The 19,374-nt window shown below is 38.1% G+C and overlaps 1 protein-coding gene across 2 annotated transcripts in view; it reads left to right on the forward strand.

Annotated features, from left to right (window-relative positions):
- Sgcz (sarcoglycan zeta) overlaps nucleotides 1-19,374 on the forward strand; it is a 289,997-nt gene that overhangs the window by 122,622 nt on the left and 148,001 nt on the right. The window lies entirely within an intron of this gene.

Genomic DNA, 19,374 nt, shown 5'->3' on the forward strand with positions numbered 1-19,374 from the left:
GGAAATCTTATCATTTTGCCTTGATGAAGCTACACTTACACATTATGTTCCTAACTAAAAGAAGGTTTTAATGCATTTGAAGGATATCCTTTAGTTATACTTTAAAAACTCACATAAAGCATATAGTTTTATATATTCATGTTTATATATACATTATTATTTACATTTACTTTTCATTGCATAATTTTGATAAGGTTCTTTTTGTGGTTTTAACACAAAAAATATGGGTTACATGAACATTAGCTATGGCTTAACATTCCATTTTGAAAATGTGACATTTCATTTCATAGTGTGTTTACACAGGTGTGTACCAAAATGTCTAGTCCTAGAAACAAATTATATAAGCAGGTTCCAATCCCCCAATTTCTTTCTCTCTTCATATATATACCCATACTTTAACTTTATGGTTTTATTATGAGTGTATCATATGGTCCCTTTTCAAATTAATATTTACAATAAGTATAAATATTATTGACTCAATATTACTTATAACTTTAAGGTTAATTCTTAACAAATTCTATTTTGAATCATTTATAAATTATAATTTTAAATTAATATCTAATACTCTAGTTAATAGGCTACATTATAATTGATAAAGAACAAGAATATATTTGTAAGTAAACTTCAGTACCAACAGAACAATATAAAAATTGTTATTCCAGAAAGCAAAACAATATAAAATTGAATATAACTATCTTGACTTTTAGTGCTGCCTAATCTAATCCAGGAGCTGTGTGAAGGTTTGCATTTTGCAGTGCACCAACTTTGTTATCTAAAGCAGAACAACTTAGTCAGCAACTTAAGATCCTTGTTAAGGGTGATGAATGGGTTATTAATAGGGAGAAATATGTAGAATACTGTGTGTGTGTGTGTGTGTGTGTGAACAGATAAGAAACAGAGGCCTGATATTACATATATGCATAAATTAATTGCAACATATAAAATAGCATAAATTTGCTTGAAGATAGTTCTTTAAATTAACAGGTTTTGAATTAGAATAATCTGTATTTGATTCTTTATTAAGTTTTATCTTTATGAGTTTTAAAAGTGCTTTGGTTTCAAGAATAATGACAGATAAATGTCTAACAATTTTGAAAGAAAATATTACTGATATCTGAATTTCTAATGTTAATAACTAACAGATATAGTTGTTGCAGAATATTATACAGACAAATAATACTCTTTAGGTAGAGTTTACTTATAGTTACATGCTATTAATTTTGTGCATGTTTTCCATTTAATTGTTGCAATCAGCCTGTATTGAAGGCATTAGCCACATTTATCTATGGGAATAAAAGCTAATGAACACACCTTACCCATGTTCTTATAAACTACTGAGTAGGTGGGAAATCTATCCCTTGCTTCTACTAAAGTTTGTGTTCATTGACATCATGAATATTCTAAACACAAAACAAAAAGCAAAACAAGCAGAAAAACAGCCATTTGTGCCACAATGGGGAATAGAAGAAAATTAGCCAAAGAGTTTGATGAATATTATTGAGAAATTGTTGGATAATCCCCACAAAAGTCCATCCTATAAAAATAACTGAAGTCACTTAAGTGATATATTGTTCTGAATGTAGTCTTTATATCCCATATATTCACATAATTTAACAGCCATTTTTCCTGCAAATTATTCTTTAACATAATACCAAATGATATAGCATGGCAAAATAAACATTTAAAATTGACACTATGATGTAGAAAAGATGAGTTTAAAAAAAGATGAAGCTTATTATAGACTGCCAGCAGGAAATGGTTATGTGCACTTAGCTAAGCTATTCATACAGATCATTCCAATAAGACATATGATAGCTTCCTTGGAACACACCAAATTTAATAGGACAAAACATAAAATAAAGTAAATCAAAGAGAATAATCACCACCCCAAAAGTGCAAGAATATTGGGGGAGAGAAAACTATAATCAGATTACATAGTAGGAAAAAATATTCTCACTAAAAATAAATAATATATATGCGCATATATATATATATTAAAATAAACTCAAGTAATTGCTCAAAATATATGTAACATAATTACTTTTACCTTCACACAAAAACACACAGACGCAGACATACACACACACACAACACACACACACACACACACACACACACACACACACACACACACACACACACACACACACACGTGACACTAATGTTTGACCTTGCTTCCAGTACATCAAAATATAAATGCAGCTGTGTTGTTTGAACTTTGGCACAGTGGCTATGCCTTAATCTACTGCTATTTCAGCCATCAACTGCTCCACAGTTACTGGCCTGCTTCAGCTGACAGTAGCCTGGCTGCTCAGGCCTTGGCTTGGGGGGAATTCTGGTCCTGCAGCCACTAGGACTGTCTCTGCTGCTAAAAGTAGCTTTAACTAAATCTTCATTGTTCTATTTATAAATAAGACTCAAGGTTCAAAGGCTGGGGTGAAAACATGCCACCTCAGAGAGGCAGAGTAGCACTTACAAAGGTATCTACCAAAGCATGAAAAGCTGAGCCACTCAAAATCCCTCCAGGATACTTCCTTTGTCTCTCTCTAACTCTTCAGGATACCCTCTGATGCTTTATGATTACCTTCTGTCAACTAGTTGCTAACTCAGCCTCTCAACCCAAGGTTAATTGTATTTAATTAATGCCAATGCACACTCAGGGTTCACAGTGTGATAGAATATCCCCTAACACAGCTTTTTTTTTTTTTTTTTTTTTTGACATACACTTTTACTTTGAAAGACTCTTTTGCTGGACTTTAGAGCAATAGGCATTAGTGAAAGTTATAAAATAAGACAATGATAAAAACATAATCACTGTGCCTGCCTCTGAGGAAGAATGTAAGTGTCACAGACAGAGTAAAGGGTCAACACAAACACTTTTAAGGCTGTCCCACCAGAATGTTCATTGTGAGTAACAATAACGTCAAGATTTAGTAAACACAGACAAATCCTCTAACATACTGATGTTTATGGTTTTCATCAGGAAATCATTTCATGGGAAGAAGCTTAAATTGTATAACTGTTAACTACATAATTGCATACTGAATTATTGCAGTAGGTTGGGAGCCCTGAGAAACAAAGTCTGAGAGGGAACTTTCCATCCAGGAGGATTGCTGCAGAATAAAGTCAAGGTCAATCAGAGAGAAGAGGTGATTTTACATAATTACCATGAAGGTATTGCTATTCCACATAAAGCCTTCGAACCCAGGATACTGCAATGTGGGCCTTCAGGCAATAGGGCCATAAACAGAGTTCCCTGGTTGGGCCTATTTACATGCACGGAACATACATATTCTGGGCAAGGCAAAACTGGAGAGAGATTCAGCTGTGAATCACTCTCCACAACTACACCAACAGTGGGAGAGGAGAATGGGTTCTAAAGGAGTGGTCTGAATGCCAAAAGTCAAACAGTGTTTAAAATCAAACTGGAGAAACAATGAACATCAATAATTAAGATTATTATACATGATGAGCATGGTGATACCCATCTGTAATACTAGGACTTAAGCGACAAATGCAGAAGAATTGTATGAGGCCACCTTAAGCTGCATAGGGATAGTGTGTCTCAAAACAAGCAAACAAACAAAATACAATTGTAACAAACAAAATATTCTTGAATATATATTGTCATTTGGAATATTTTTTTAAATAGTAGCTTTTAGTCAAGAAATCTTCACACTTTTCCTTCCTCTAATACTCACAAACTGTGATAGAGATCTTAGAAGGTTTACAATAAAAAGTTAATATTAATTCAACTTCAATTACTGGGTATGGTAAAGAAATATATATATTCTGTCAACTGAAAATGTTTTAGTAGGAAGAGGTATTAAAAAGGTTTCAATATCATTCAGGACAATGTGACAAAATAAGATAAAAAAATCTGATGTCTAAAGTCTAGGAAGAGGATGGAAGATTTTAGAAGAGCATGAAGTATACCATTAAAGGCATGAGTGAAGGAAGGACATTCTGAAGAGAGAGACATAAAAAGTGAAAACCAGAGTAAAGCTCTTGACCCTTTAACCTCCATCAGACAACTGGGGAGTGACTGTGAAATAGTTTGGAACAGATACCATTGCTTACAGTGAGAATCCCTGGAAGACTATCCGTCAATGTGCAAAGAGAAACCAAGAAACCTAGCAAGACAGGAGAAAAAGAGGAAAACAAATAGTATTGCAAATCTCACAGCCTAAATCAAAGCCCCAGACTGTGATGTGAAGTCTTGCATCAGCCCATGGCCTAGGCTTGGGATTGAGATTTTCCATATGAATATACTCTCCCATTATTCCCATGTACGTTTGTAAATCTAGATATATTTACCAAAGACCATGTATAAACCATGAATGGATTCATTCCTGTAAGTGTAACAGATAGTGTTTGTATACAACTTACTATAGATGATCTCTCAGCTACTTATTAAAATAATGCAATATGAATGATATGTAAAGAAGTGTTATACTACATCAATTGTATTCACATCATTATTGGACCATCGCACATATCTTGCCAGGCCGCTCTGTTACTCACAGAGTTCCATTTGAATGAGATTGCTGTTTACTTTTCTCCCCTAGTAGCCTGCAGAGAACCTTCCAACACTATGAAAGCTAGACAATATGTGAAGCTTTCAGGCCAATACCATGACCAAGGCAGCTTATAGAAGGAAGTGTTTATTTGGACTGATGGTTCCAGAAGGACCAGAGTTCATTACTGTCACAGCAGAGAAGTATAGGAGCAGACAGATATTACTGCAATAAAAACTGTGAGCATCTATCTCAACCCTCTTATAGGAAACAGACCAAGTAAACTAAAAATAGTGGGTATCTGTAAACTCTCAAATTCTGCCTCCAGTCAAATATTTTCTACAGCAAAGTCCTACCTCCAAAGCCTCCCCAAGCTGCACTACCAAATTCAGAAAAATGGCCAAAACTGTGTGGGGTAGAAGATTTTACTCAAACCATTACAAATGATAGATTTATTTGTATGATCATTTAAACAATATTTTATTAACACTTTGAGAATATTTTACCTTGAAAATAAATTCTTTTACTCACATAATATATCCTGATTACATTTCCCCACCCTGTACTTCTCCTACTTCATACCTCCCAACCAATCCTCTCCCTTCCTGTCACTCATTAGAAAATGAACAGCAAGCTTCAAATGGATAATAGTAAAATATAACAAGATAAAAGGACAACTATCATATCAAATTTGGACAAGACTGTAGGCATCATTTTCTGTCCTGCCTTCCAGCTGCCAAATAACCACACAGAGACATATTAGTTATAAATGCTCGGCTGATAGCTTCACCTTGTACTAACTAGCTCTCACACCTTAAATTAACCCATATTTCTTATTTACATTCTTCCACATGGCTGAACACCTTTTTTCAACATGCCATGTTCATCTTGCTTCTCCTGGTAACTCTGCCCCCTTCATCCCAGCATTCTTTGCTGTTCTTCAAGTCCTGCCTTGTCCCGCGCGTGCTCTGTATTCCTCGCCAGCAAGAAATACACGCAGGACACTCGGATCCTTCTGCAGACAAGCTTTAATGCATTTTACCAGAGTGGAGACTGAACAGAGACTGAGCAGAGACTGAGCAGAGACTGAACAGAGACTGAGCAGAGACTGAGCAGAGACTGAGCAGAGACATTGAACCAAGAAAACCATCCCTATATAAAGGCTGACCAGCCGCCTGGGACGTGTTATCCTATGAATGGCTTTAGCTCCTCAGGCCAAAATGAGCCACGGGATAGGCAGAGATCAAAGGAATGGAGATTACCCAGCGCCTGTGAAGTAATTCACACCTTGGTGTCTTCAGGCAACATTATAATGCAGGAACCGGCTTCCTACATATCCCCCTTTTTTATTAATTAATGATAAGGCTTTATATTATTACAAGCAAATAGGTCACCCATATGTTGAGGGATAGAGGTAGAGGTTGACCTTCCCAAAATCAAACATTAAGACTGTGTACGGGAGTCACCATCAGGCTGTTAGCTTGACCCGAAGTACTCCCGACCTGTCCTCTGCCGTTTTTCTGGGAAAGGGAAATTTTCAGGGCAGGTAACCCTTATGCAGGTCAACGTACCTCCCAGAGAAGCCTGCATAATAGGCAACTCTGTGCGATGCCTATGCTCAGCATCCCTCTTTGGGGCTGCACAAAACCAGACACTCTACCCTGTGCAGTGAGCCTAGGCTCCGGGTGTGCAAGAGCTGTCTGGCCGGCGGCCTATCGCTTAGCCAAAATATAAGCGCTTGGATGATCTCTTGGTTTGAGCCCTGGAGCTTACATGCCAGTCAAAAGTAACAGCAATCCGTAAGCGGCTGCATCAAACAATTACCCCCACCCCTTTTCTCACAGACCCGCCAAAAATAACAGCAATCTGTAAACGGCTGCATCAAACAATCACCTCCACCCCTTCTCCGCCAAGGGCAGGAGTTAATCTGGATAACAATAGCGGCTCTCAACTCCCGGGGGTAGAGGGTGGAGTTCCGACTTTTGAAGGTCTGAAGAGGCTCTTTAGGTTGAATCTTTCTGGGATCCACAGGGGATTCTCTTCATCCTGTGGAAAAAACACAATATCGCTCCCCTGGATCTTATGAGAATAGGATCCGGGCCTTTCTAAAAATCAGTTAAGATATCTTTCCATTTTACCATTTTCTTTTGGCCTTTTAGTTTTTGAGGTGAGACGCTTGGCCTCGGTATGGCCCCCAGCGTTAATGTAAATGAGGCTTTAAAGCCCCAGGCATTCCAGGCCTTTAAGAAGTGTTGAATAGCAGGCATGGCCTTTTCCCCTATCAAAGACTGGGAAAGCCATCTGTAATTTTCTCCGCTCCTCTGATGGTAAGAAGGAGTCGGTACCAAATAGTGGATGTGCTGATAGAAGTACACCCGCTGAATTAACAGGCGATGGCCTCATATTTGTTTTTACTTTTGGCAGCTCCTCCTCTAGCTCTGCTTCCTTGTTAGAGTCTAAAATCTCAGAGTCTGAGCTGCTCAGCTCCAAGTTTCGTTGCAGGGCAGAGGCTAGGTTCCGAGTCCTCATCTCTCCTAAATTTACCGGGGTGTGACCGGCCATTCCCCATTCTTTCTCCCTCCTTCTCTGTCTCTCCCTCATCCAGCTGAGCTGTTTCTTTTAAAACTTTATCTCTTGAGCTTTTTGTTGTAGTTTCTCTTCTTATATACACTCCCTTGTCACTAGACACCCCGGGAGGTCCTTTTTTCTTATACGTTGCAGTTTCTCTTCTTACACACACTCCCATGTCACTAGACTTCCCGGGAGGTCCTTTTTTCTTATATTTTATTGTTAGGCGCGCCCCATCTCTCACTACATTCGGTTTCTGATATGTAATTCTGGACTTCTTTAAGATTGCTGTAACAGTGAAAAAAGTCAAAATAGCTCCTAGTAAAAGCATAGAAGCCTCTATATTAACCTCCCACAATAGCAACATTCCCAAGCCAAAGTCCAGAAAAATCATACCTCTCTGAATTTCTCTCATTACATTCGGTTTCTGATATGTAATTCTAGACTTCTTTAAGATTGTCCCAAGCCAAAGTCTAGAAAAATCATACCTCTCCGAATTTACCATCCTGCAGTTCTGAATCCGCCTTGTAGCCAAGGGGTCTCCGCGGTGCTGGAGATGTTAAGCTTCCCGGGTTTCGGCACCATATGTCCCGCGCCCGCTCTGTATTCCTCGCCAGCAAGAAATACACGCAGGACACTCGGATCCTTCTGCAGACAAGCTTTAATGCATTAGACTGAACAGAGACTGAGCAGAGACACTAAACTAAGAAAACCATCCCTTATAAAAGGCTGACCAGCCGCCTGGGACGTGTTATCCTATGAATGGCTTTAGCTCCTCAGGCCAAAATGAGCCACGGGATAGGCAGAGATCAAAGGAATGGAGATTACCCAGCGCCTGTGAAGTAATTCACACCTTGGTGTCTTCAGGCAACATTATAATGCAGGAACCGGCTTCCTACACTGCCTAACCTATTCTTATCTAGCTATTGGTCAGTTAGCTCTTTATTAAACCAATGAGAGCAACACATCTTCACAGTGTACAGAAATATTATTCCACAATGTAAAACAAATAAACAGAAGAAAAAGAGTCTAAGGGAAGGAACAAGAATCAAAGACCCCTCTTTCACACATTCAGAAATCTTATAAAATCGCTCAACTGAAATCTATAACATATACTGGGACTAGATGCTGTCCAATGAAGGCTCTGTGCAGGACTGCCTCAGTCTCTGTGACTTCAGATTAGCTTTGACCATGTTGATTTAGAAGACTGTTTTCTTCATGTTCTCTATCCCTCCTGGCTCTTGTATTCTTTCTGCCTCTTCTTCAGCAAGGTTCCTGAACTTGAGGGGAGGGATTTAAAGGAGCATCCTATTTAGGGTGGAATGTTCCCAGGTCTCTCATTTTCTGCATGAGGTCTGGCTGTGAATCTCTGTATTTGTTCCCATCTGCTGCAGGAGGAAGCTTGTTGGTAAGGGTTGAGCAAGGCACTGGTTTATGAGTATACCTGAATGGCATTAGGAGTCATTTTATTGCTAGTTTTTCTTTGCTTGTTTGTTTCTTGTATGGAAGATGCTGTGTCAGAATGCGTCCCTTAAATGGTGGATGTATATGTATCTTCTATTATAAACTAATGTGAAATTGTTTGTTTATAAAACGCCTGTACTTGGATCACCACAGTAGATAATGAAATGTGGAGAAAATAATGTTTATTATAAAATCAACAGTCATTTTTTGACTAAGCAAAACACTCAATATGATGAGCCAAAAAAGAGGAAGAAAACACACTTCTGAGCCTGATAAGAAAAAAAAAATTACACTAGTTTTCTAGGGAGAACAGTATTTGGATCTTATTACTAAATGGTAAGAAAATTTCTCATTTAGAGCACAGTGAATGGTGCAACAAACAGTCTCAATATAAGTTTTATGAAAAATTTAAAAGTAGATAGAATGCGTACAGCTGGCTATTATAGAATTCCTCAATAAAACTCAAGACAGCATTGTAGCACTCTTCTGTGCAGGAACGTTGCCTGTAGCTGTACTCATATTATCTCAGTGTGGAACTGCTCCGCTGCCAGGCTTCATCAGATGCTAGAATTAAAAAAAAAAAAAAAAAAAAAAAAAAAAAAAAAAAAAGTTTTTTTCTTAGACTGCTTTCTTTTTTTCCCCAAGAAAATTTAATCTCTCTCAGCAGAATTTTGATAGCAAACTACAGCCTCAGGCAGATAGCTGGGGTGAATATACTCTTTGATTAGGAAGAGATTTGTTTATTTGAGCAAGTGTTAGCATAAACATTTTATTACAAAAAGTAAAGAAACAAATGAAAACTTATCTACTAGGATAGAATCAAAAGCTATTGTTGTAAACAATAATGTTTAATCAGTATGTTATTAAATAGAAAGGAAAAAAGAAGGTAATTTTTTCTTTTGTTTTGTTTTTTGTTTTTTTTTTTTTTTTTTTGGTTTTTGAGACAGCGTTTCTCTGTATTGCTTTGGAGGTTATCCTGGAACTCGATCTGTAGACCAAGGTGGCCTCAAACTCACAGAGACCTGCCTGCCTCTGCCCACAAATGCTGGGATTAAAGGTGTACACCACCAATGCCCAGCTAAAAAATTTAAACTTATCTTTAATTTCAAAAATTTACATTTGCACATTTACAGGGGTACATACATATATCTGCAATACAAAATAGATTATTGATGTTTTAACCATTAACCTTAAAATATAACCAATCATTTAGTGAATGTGGTATCTCCTTTTACATATTGACTCAAATTAGTTTCAAAATTTAACATACTTCTGGACTTAGCTTTACCATGTAACATTTTTATTAAATTTTAAAAACTTATTTTATATACCAACCAAAGTTTCCCCTCTCTCCTCTCTTCCCATTCTCTCCCCACCACCAATATATTTTGTTCTAAGATAGTTACAGTTTTACTTCTTATCATATTTGACATACAGCTAATTAAAACATCTCTCACTAAAAGAATTATATAATACAGTCTTTTAAAGGCAAGACTGTACTCATTTAACCAATGTGCTGATGCTGTAATTCTCACTCATAAATTCCTGTTTTTGACTATATCTTTAGATCTGAGGATGTTATTAAACCACCAGACTTGAAATTGGAGAGCCGTGATTCAATGACATGTCTTTATCACTGGAGAAGATTAAGTTTCTATTAACAGATTAAGTAAATTCCCCTACAATTTAATCTTCTAATCACAATAATATTACAATAGAACAATGGAATAATTCATTCTGTATTTTATTCTCTGAGTGGTGTTTAAGCTTACAGAAAATTTAGTATGCTATGTAGAGACTTACCTTGCATTCCTTTCTCATATATTCACATTTTAAATACTCTCTGAATTTTTAACATTCAGGGGCCAATAGAGAGATAGAATACATAACCAAGCCTATCACTTATGCTACAACTAACTCTGATTTGTATGTACATTGGTTATGGGGTCTGAGAAGTGAATTTTGCCATGTATTATTTCAAAAAATGTTTTCATCATTTGAAGAACAAGAGTACACATTCAGAAAAGCAGATCCTGCATCCACGGGAAGTTAAGCACCTGGGAAATCCTTACTCCTATCATTCCATTAGTAAGTGAAGAAGCTTGGAGTTCAAAGATCCAGTCGAACACTAGGAGTGGAGCCAAGTGTTGTATAGAATCTGGGTTTCCCAAGGCATTGATGATGATTGCTTTTCCACAGTATTAAATACTGATATATCATGTGTGTCTATGTCAGATTTAGAACATTTTCTCAATTGTTGTTAAATTCTTAGGAACTAAGTAAGGGAATCCAAACTTTTGAGAACTTATCAAAGAAAGCACTTTTAGATTAACACCAGTCTTATAAAACCTTTAGAGAAAGATGGATCACTGTTCTCCTTTGTGCTTACTTGTATTATAATCTTCAGGATAACATATTCTCGTAATTTTACTATCTATAGGGCAAACATATACATTCTTTACTATCGGAAGAATTCTGGAACTGAGTGGCTAAGGCGTTTGGTTGGTTATGGTTTCTTTTATTGTGATAAAATATCATGACTATAAGCACCCTGGGAAGAAGAAGGTTTAGTTCTTATAATTCCGGGTAAAAGAATTCATCATCCTAGGAAGTCAGGTCAGGAACTCAAGTAGGGCAGGAGTCTCTCTAGTGCTGTACTGGCTAGCTCACCTACTGCAGCAAACAATAAAGAGCAAGGCCAGTTCTGCTGTTCTCATATCCTTGGGGTGGCTCACTGACATGCATACCACCAGGGCCAGCTCTACTGTTTGCCCAGGTGAGATGCAGGGGCTGCTGTCCTCCTGATTGCTACAGTTGGTGAAAGGCAGGGCCAGCTCTGCTTTCTGCTCCAGAGGCCAGGTCTCCCACCAGTCACCAATGGAAAGTAGGGGAGCATCTTTCCCTTACCTGTGCTACTGTGTGTCAGCGGAAGGCAGAGTCAGTTCTCCTGCTCTCATGCTCTCCTACTCTCAGGCCTGGCTCTCCTGCATCCTCTGCCAACAGGTCAACTTTACTGTGTTAGCCAGCTCTACTATGTTACCCAGGCAAGATACAGGGCCTTGCTTTCTGGGGTGCTGCAGGTGATGGGGGCTGAGCCAGTTCTCTCTAGTGCTGCAGCCAGTGGGAGGCAGAACCAACTCTCTGCAGCCCTATCCTCACTAATTTCCATGGTAACAGGAGTCACAGACAACAACACAGTCCTAGGTTGCGCAGGGCCACAGGCTCAGAAATAGCCCTTGTCAGCAGCCCAGGCCTAGATGGCCCAGCCCTTGGAAGCAGAACAGGCTACTCAGGTCTGTATGGCCCCAGCAGAGGCATAGCCCTCAGACATCAACATGAACCTAGGTTGTGGCCCAGACCCCAGTCATCCATGTGGCTCTTAGTGACAACATGAGCCATGGATATCAACATAGACCCCAACTACAGTTGGACCATGGTCCCAGATATGGTGCTTTCAGTGATGTGAGCCATGATGTCACCATGGCCCCTGTAGGCAGTGCAGGTCATTCAGATAGTGATGAACCCAACAGTTGTACAGCCCTTTTGAACACCTACATGACCTTGGGTAGCAGCAATATCCCAGGCATCCACATGTTCATCAATGGTAAGAGCAGCTTTGGATATCAACTATATACCCTGGTTGTGGATTGGCCATGGAGAGGTGGGCAATGCTTTTTTAATTTATTTAACATTTTTTAAAATCTTTTCTCATTTCATATACCAATGCAAGTTCTCACACCCTTCTCTTCTCCTGCTCTCCTGCCTTCTCTCGCCCAACCCCATCCACTCCTCAGAAAGGGTAAGGCTTACTATGGGGAGATGGTAAAGTCTGACACATCTCTTTGAGGCAAGACCAAGACCCTCCCCATTATATCTAGGCTGAGCAAGGTATCTCTCGTTTTTCCGGACTGCTGCTGTCTTCAGGGCTGTCAATGCAGCCAGCCATACAGCCCCGGATCCGATTCTGAGTGTGGGGTGTGTGGACTTGGGGAAGCTAGTTACCCAATGGCATTAAAGATGAGGCAGGAAACACCAGATCATCTGAGGAGGGCTCCTGGTGGATGCCGAGAAATCACAATTTATTGAAGAGTCCACTTAAGTAGTTTTCCAAGAGCGAGGGTAATAGCAGAAGACATTTATTATCATTTAAAAAGGGCTGACTAGAAGACGACTCCCTTAATCCTAGGGACGGTCTCCGAAAGCACGTATACAAGGCCCCTGACGTTCTACAAGGGCACATCTCGCTAGTCGCTTACTAGTTTCTAGGCACCTTCTACCAGCCCCATCATGGGTCTTTGTCTACTCAGGGGCCTAGGTCTATTGTAATACAAACTATGAACCATTTTCCACCAAGGCCAGGCAGGTATCAGGAGGTAATCAGCCAGCATCTGAAAGAAAATGGGAGATTCAAGTTCCTGGGATGGAGCTGAAGTTTATACCCCAAAATATCATAATCTATATTTTTGGGCCCCAACACTCTCCAAAGAGAATGGACTCCAAAAAGCCAGTTCAAGCACTAGGGATAAATCCTGGACCCACTGCCAGTGGCCTCACTGACTGCCCAAGCCACACAACTGTCACTCACATTTAGAGGGCCCAGTTCGGTTCTATGCAGGTACCCTGAGCTGGGTAATCTTACATTAATCACCAAAGACATGCACATAGGTTTGCTCACAGACAGGTAGTGTGTGAACATTTTCTCATTGAAGTTGACTCTAGATTGCAAAGTTGATAAAAAAAAAAAAAAACTAGGCTTCACATTATTCAGTATACGCAGACCAGTAAACTACCGTGTCCCCACTTTTGTGCCCCAGATGTTGTGGTATAGTCATTAGGTTTAAGTATTCTCATGCTAGTGAATAAGATAAAAAGTAGTAAGTCCCAGATGTATTTGTTTGTTCCTAATGACAGAAGTAACCTTTCAACATATGTACAGTGTTTAAATTTCCCTTTCTGTTAGGTTACTGTCTGAAACATTTTTCCTTAAATGTTGGCTTTCATTGCCTTTGAGGAATTTTTCTTTTAATTAATTTTTATTTAAATTAAAAAACAATCTTATTTCACATAGCAATCCCAATTCTCCCTCCCATACTCTCATTCAGCCCACTATCCCCAATACCACCCCCCCATCCACTTCTCAGCTAGGGTGAGGTCTCCCATGGGAGATCATCAAAGTCTGTCACATCATTTGGGGCAGGAGCTAGGCCAGCCCCCATGTATCTAGGCTGAGAGAGTATCCCTCCATAGGGAATGGACTTCTAAAGCCCCTTCATGTAGTAGGGATAATGTCATGGCCCGGCATGTCTCAGCCCCAAACCACAGAAGCCACGAGGTCCAGCCTGAGTGGGGGAGCTTGGACTTGGGGATTCCTAGTAACGCAATGGTGATAAAGACCAGACATAGGCATCTTGTCATCTTTAGAGAGCTCTCAGTTCCATGCTGCAAAACTGGAGTCTTCTTTATTCAGAATCTCCCTGGCTGTTTCCTAACTATGCTTCCCTGACCCTGAGGCCATTTCTCTCTCCTCCGGTAGACACCTCTGCCAGGTACCTCCTAACTCTTTTGTGTCCTCACTTGTCCCATACACATAGCCCTCCACCCTGGTGCAGGCCTGTTCAAATACTTAGTTCTGTAGAGATGCAAACTGGGAGGCATTCTCCACTGAGGCTATGCCATTCAATAGCAGATTAGCTAGCATCTGCAATACAATTGTAGACAGGAGCTCCCCATTACTGGAAATGGAGGTTCTTCAGAAATCCTCTAATGGAATTTTCCTGGCTCCCAACAGGATAAATACTGGTTCCATTGCAAGAGGCCCCATAGACTGCCCAGGCCTCCCAACTGACACCCAAGGTGAAGAGACCTGGTTCGTTCTTATGCTGGTTCCCCAGCTGTCAGTCTGGGGTCAGTGAATTCCTACTTGCTCAGGTCAGCTGTTTCTGTGGGTTTTCCCAGCATGGTCTTGACCCCTTTCTCATCACTCCTCCCTCTCTACAACTGGATTCCAGGAGTTCAGCTCAGTGCTTAGCTGTGAATCTCTGCTGCTGCTTCTATCAGCGACTGAATAAGATTCTATGTTGTCTTAGAGCAAATAATAACCAGCCTACAATCCACAAACCCAGAGAAGCTAGAAACTAGGATGACTCTAAGAAAGACATACATGGACTTCTGAGAAAGGGAAAGAGACAAGATCTGTGTAAATTGGGAACATGAGGGCAGGGGGATGGAGGTAGAAGAAAGAGGAGGGGTGAAGGAGAGGGGGAAGAGAACATGATGGATCAGGAAAGTTGAGTTGGGGGAAGAACAGAAAAAGAGAACAAGGAAAGAGCTACCTTAATAGAGGGAGCCATTATGGGCTTAAACAGAAACCTAGCACTAGGGAAATCTCCAGGAATCCACAAGGATGACCCCAAATGAGAATCTAAACAATAGTTGAGAGGCTATCTTAAATGCCCTTACCCTATAATAAAATTGATGACTAACATAAATGCCTTTGAGAAATTCTTTATAGTTTCTGAATAATTTTCTCTGTGTGCCTATGCAAACACACATGCTTACCCACAACATTATACTCCAATTAGTAATGTATGAGTTTCAAGTGCTGCACATGAGTTGCATTCCAGGTTTCCAGTTGTAGTTTTAGTGTTTCTGTCTGGTTTGTGTTGTTATCTCATTGTGATTAATATTTAATCTGGAAAAAGTCACTATTCATTTTAACAATGTACTTGTACTTTAATGGGTTTTCTATATAAATAACCATATCGCTTTCATATTGCAATTTTTGTTGTCATAAAAATGTTATCCTTCCAGTTTTCATTTTCTGTTTTAACTGTGAAGGCTTTAATTTTATTGTAATTTGTTGTAAACTATAGCTTTAAATATACTTTGATTCATTATTTTTAAGTTTTAATTCTCCCTACATTGTAGTTTTATAATTTTCTTTATTCATATATTTTAAAATTTATCAGTCTCTGTGTGTGTTTGTATGTGTGTGCACGTGCACATGCACAAATGAGCTTACATGCACTATGTGTTTGTGTAAGTACATAAAATTGCAAAAAGGGCTATAACCTCCTGTAGCTCCAATTATATGTATGCTCATAGAAAGATAGACATATGGACAGGGCAAACCCAGGAGCAACCTCAGGACCACATCTCTTCCTGAATTTTCATTGATAAGAAGTAACATCCATGAAATAGGCAAAGTCTGTATAATTTTCAGTTCCTTCCAGTGTTTTAGGATGACTGAACTACTGCAGAATGGAAAGCTGTATATAACCTCTCAGGGAACATTTGTGGAGATGGAGGAACTAGGGACTCTTTTAATCTTTTCTTTCTGGGGTTCTTTGGTGGAGAGCATCACCCGTTAATGGATTGTCTGCATCATTTGTAAAATAGAATTGATTACTCAAGGATTTCCACAGGGTATAAAAGGAACATTATTTGACCTCCTTGAAGAGTAGGATGTATAGGAGCCCTGTTGGACAAAGTGCCCTGGAGAACTTTGTGAACAGAAGGAACTGCATTGCTTTATTCCACAGCATGTTTAATGAGCTAATGTATATTATGAATCTCTGAGTGAAAATATATCACGCAATGGTTTCTTAAATTGGTTTGAAAGTGGGTCTTTCCAATCACTAGCTATAATTCTGGCATTCTATTAAGCACAGTTGGAAGAGACACTCATGTAATAGCAAGTCTTTAGGGTGTATACACTTATTAAAATATTAACATGGGGAAATCTTTCAGCTATGTTATTACATATATTACAAAATGCTTATGACATTTTGTAAGGAATATAGCATTATTATTTACTTACATTAAAGGTAAATTCCTGATACTATTTTCAGCTGTCCCATTTATCACTAAAATGCTCATTTTCATACCAACGCATGTAATCTAATTTGTTTCTCTGTGATCTTTTTCTGTCAAAAGCACTGATGTTTTTTTCAGGATGCAAACTTAATCCTAAGCATAACTTTTATGTGGATTTCAAATCACATTATATAATCCATATGAGAGTATCACAAAAATATTTTCCTGACAGTCTGCTAGTGATTTTCTATTGTTTAACACAATTGCAGAGATATTATTATTTATTCTACCTATTCCTTGCTCACAATTATTTTATGTGGACTTTCCTATATGTGATGTTCCAATGATAATGATTTAAATTAATTATGTTCCTAGGTAATTGCGACATTTTGAGCACTTTGTCTGGTTCTTAATTTGTATCTCATAGGGTGTGTTGGGAATACCCATTTTTACCTTATATGTTACATGATTGTGAGCCTATCTGACTTGTCACATTACAATCTTTCATTTTGAAATGGTTTTACTATTTAGAAACTACATGTTTATATGGTAATAGTGAATTATTTCTCAGTAGGGTAAGAAAGAAAATACATTATAGAATAGTTGGAAAAATGTTTCATTGTTTAAAAAATAAATTTTAACATAATATATTCTAGTTATGATTTTCCCTCTCCAAACTCCTTCCAGATACTCCCCACTTCCCTACTTACCAAAAACCGGAACAATTTTTCATTTTCTCATTAGGATACAAACAGGCACCTAAAATAATAATAATAATAGATAAATTAGAAACAAACAAGCCAATATACCATAAACAAACAAGCAAACAAAAGAAAAAGAACCGAGGGAGATACTCAGGAAACATAGATTTACATTGGAACACATAGAAATCCCATAAACAGAAATCCTGGAAACCATATTATATACACAAAGGACTTGTAAGGAGGAAGGGGAGGGGTTGGGAAATCCTAACCAAGCATTATGAGACAAAGAGCCTCTAAAAGTTCCATTGAGTGTGTTTTGTCTTTTCCAGCTACTGCTGGACATGGGGACTAGCCTCTACTGTATACACACAGTGAGACTCTATTGGAGAAAACTAATTTTTCATTTGTGAACAATCATTAATTCCCTTTCTTCAAGAGTCAGGGAACCCTGTGGAAGAGTATATTAGTTAAGTTTTCTATTGTTGTGAAGAGATACCATGACCACACCAACTTTTATAAAGGAAAACATTTCATTGTGTCTGGCTTACAGTTTCAGAGGTTTAGTCCATTACCATGAAGGCAAGAAGCATGGCAGTATGCAGGCAGACATGGTGCTGGATAAGGAGCTGAGAGTTCTACATGAAAATCTACAGACAATAGGAAGTGAATTGTCTCCCACAGTGGGCATAGACTGAGCATTTCTTAGACCTCAAAGCCCACCCTCACAGTGACACACTTTCCCCAACAAAACCACACCTATTCCAACAAGACCATACCTACTCCTAGTAGCATTCCCGATGGGTCAAGCATTGGAATGTAGGATTCTATGGGAGACATTCCTATTCAAACCACCACAAAGAGGCTGAAGATTTTAAAAGCCTGAGTGGATAGAAAATAGCAAGGAAACAACGTCATCCAAACACAGAAGGACTGAAGCACATTGTGACAGCATGCACAGAGTCTACACAGGTCTTGGCCTGAGGAGTCTCGGGGATAAGAGAGAGGAAGGGGACTCAAGCCTATATCCCAAATAGAGAATGTATATAAAATTGGTATTTCAATATTTTAATGTGCTTGTATGTTAAGAAAAATAATTCATGTAGCCAAAGGAATGTAGGTATAATTAAGTAGTGTAAACTAGTAAACTAACTCCAATATGTATAATCACATTTAATGCACAATATGTTTTAAACCTTCTCACAACTTTAACACCAGAGACCAACCACTTGGATAATTTAAGCAACTGTTAGAAAAGAAAAAAATAACATTTTTAAATGATACAGGTCATTGGAATAATAGCAGTCTTTAACAGTGTTTAAATGCAAATGAACTAGAGGTTAAATTTCTGTATGTATCAATTGCTAGCACAATAGTGTTTACATCTTAATTATATGTAAGGAAAAGTAAGCCAATTAAACTGAATAATATAGGCTTATAGCAAACAGCACAGTGAAAACACCCCTATGAAACAGCTGTCAACTTTTGTTTGTTTTTCTGCCTGGGCTTCTAGAAAACCATCTTATTATAAAGTATAAATAACATCAACCAAAATAGGTGAGAAAAAGAAAATACTTAGCCTTCTTAAAGGACAATTCTCCTTTAATTATGAGACAGAAATTAGATATATTTATCAGAACAATGTATATTAATGAATGTATATCATAAAGTTCAAATGTGATTTTTATCTTCATCTAATAACTCAGTATTTGTTCTTTTCCATGAATTTTACTTTAGTTTATTGAATATATTGTATCCTATTATTTCACAAATGACTCTCAAATTAGGATCTAATTTTATTCTATTTACTTTCTACAAGTATTTATTTCTTTATGTATATTGAATTTTACGTTGACTGACACATTAGCATTTCAAAACCATAAGACATATAATTATTTCCCTTCCTGATTGGTTATGAAATTTGTAATATTAGTTATTTGGAAAAACATTGTTTGACTTTACAGAAAATTATGTCTAAAATCTGTAACTCATTTTCTTGTGCCTTGTTTCTCTCAACTCTCTCTGAAAGGGTTAACAATAAATAACATAACTTTTTTTGTATTTTTGATGAATAGATCCACTTTTTATTGTTTTAAGTACTCTATCAGCAAGCTGGTCCTGCTTATGTTACCATTTCACTGTTAGTGATTTTTCACATTTTATCTGTATCTAGACTTCAAGTAAACTTTAATCCAGAGTGGCCAAAGAGATTAAAGATGTTGGGGACATGGTAAATTATTATGAAATCATTATGCAGTTTTGGATATGAATATTAAGTGTAAATAATGGTCCACAAAATATTCTCTTTT

The sequence above is a fragment of the Cricetulus griseus genome, assembly GCF_003668045.3.
Source record: "Cricetulus griseus strain 17A/GY chromosome 1 unlocalized genomic scaffold, alternate assembly CriGri-PICRH-1.0 chr1_1, whole genome shotgun sequence".
Classification (NCBI taxonomy): domain Eukaryota; kingdom Metazoa; phylum Chordata; class Mammalia; order Rodentia; family Cricetidae; genus Cricetulus; species Cricetulus griseus.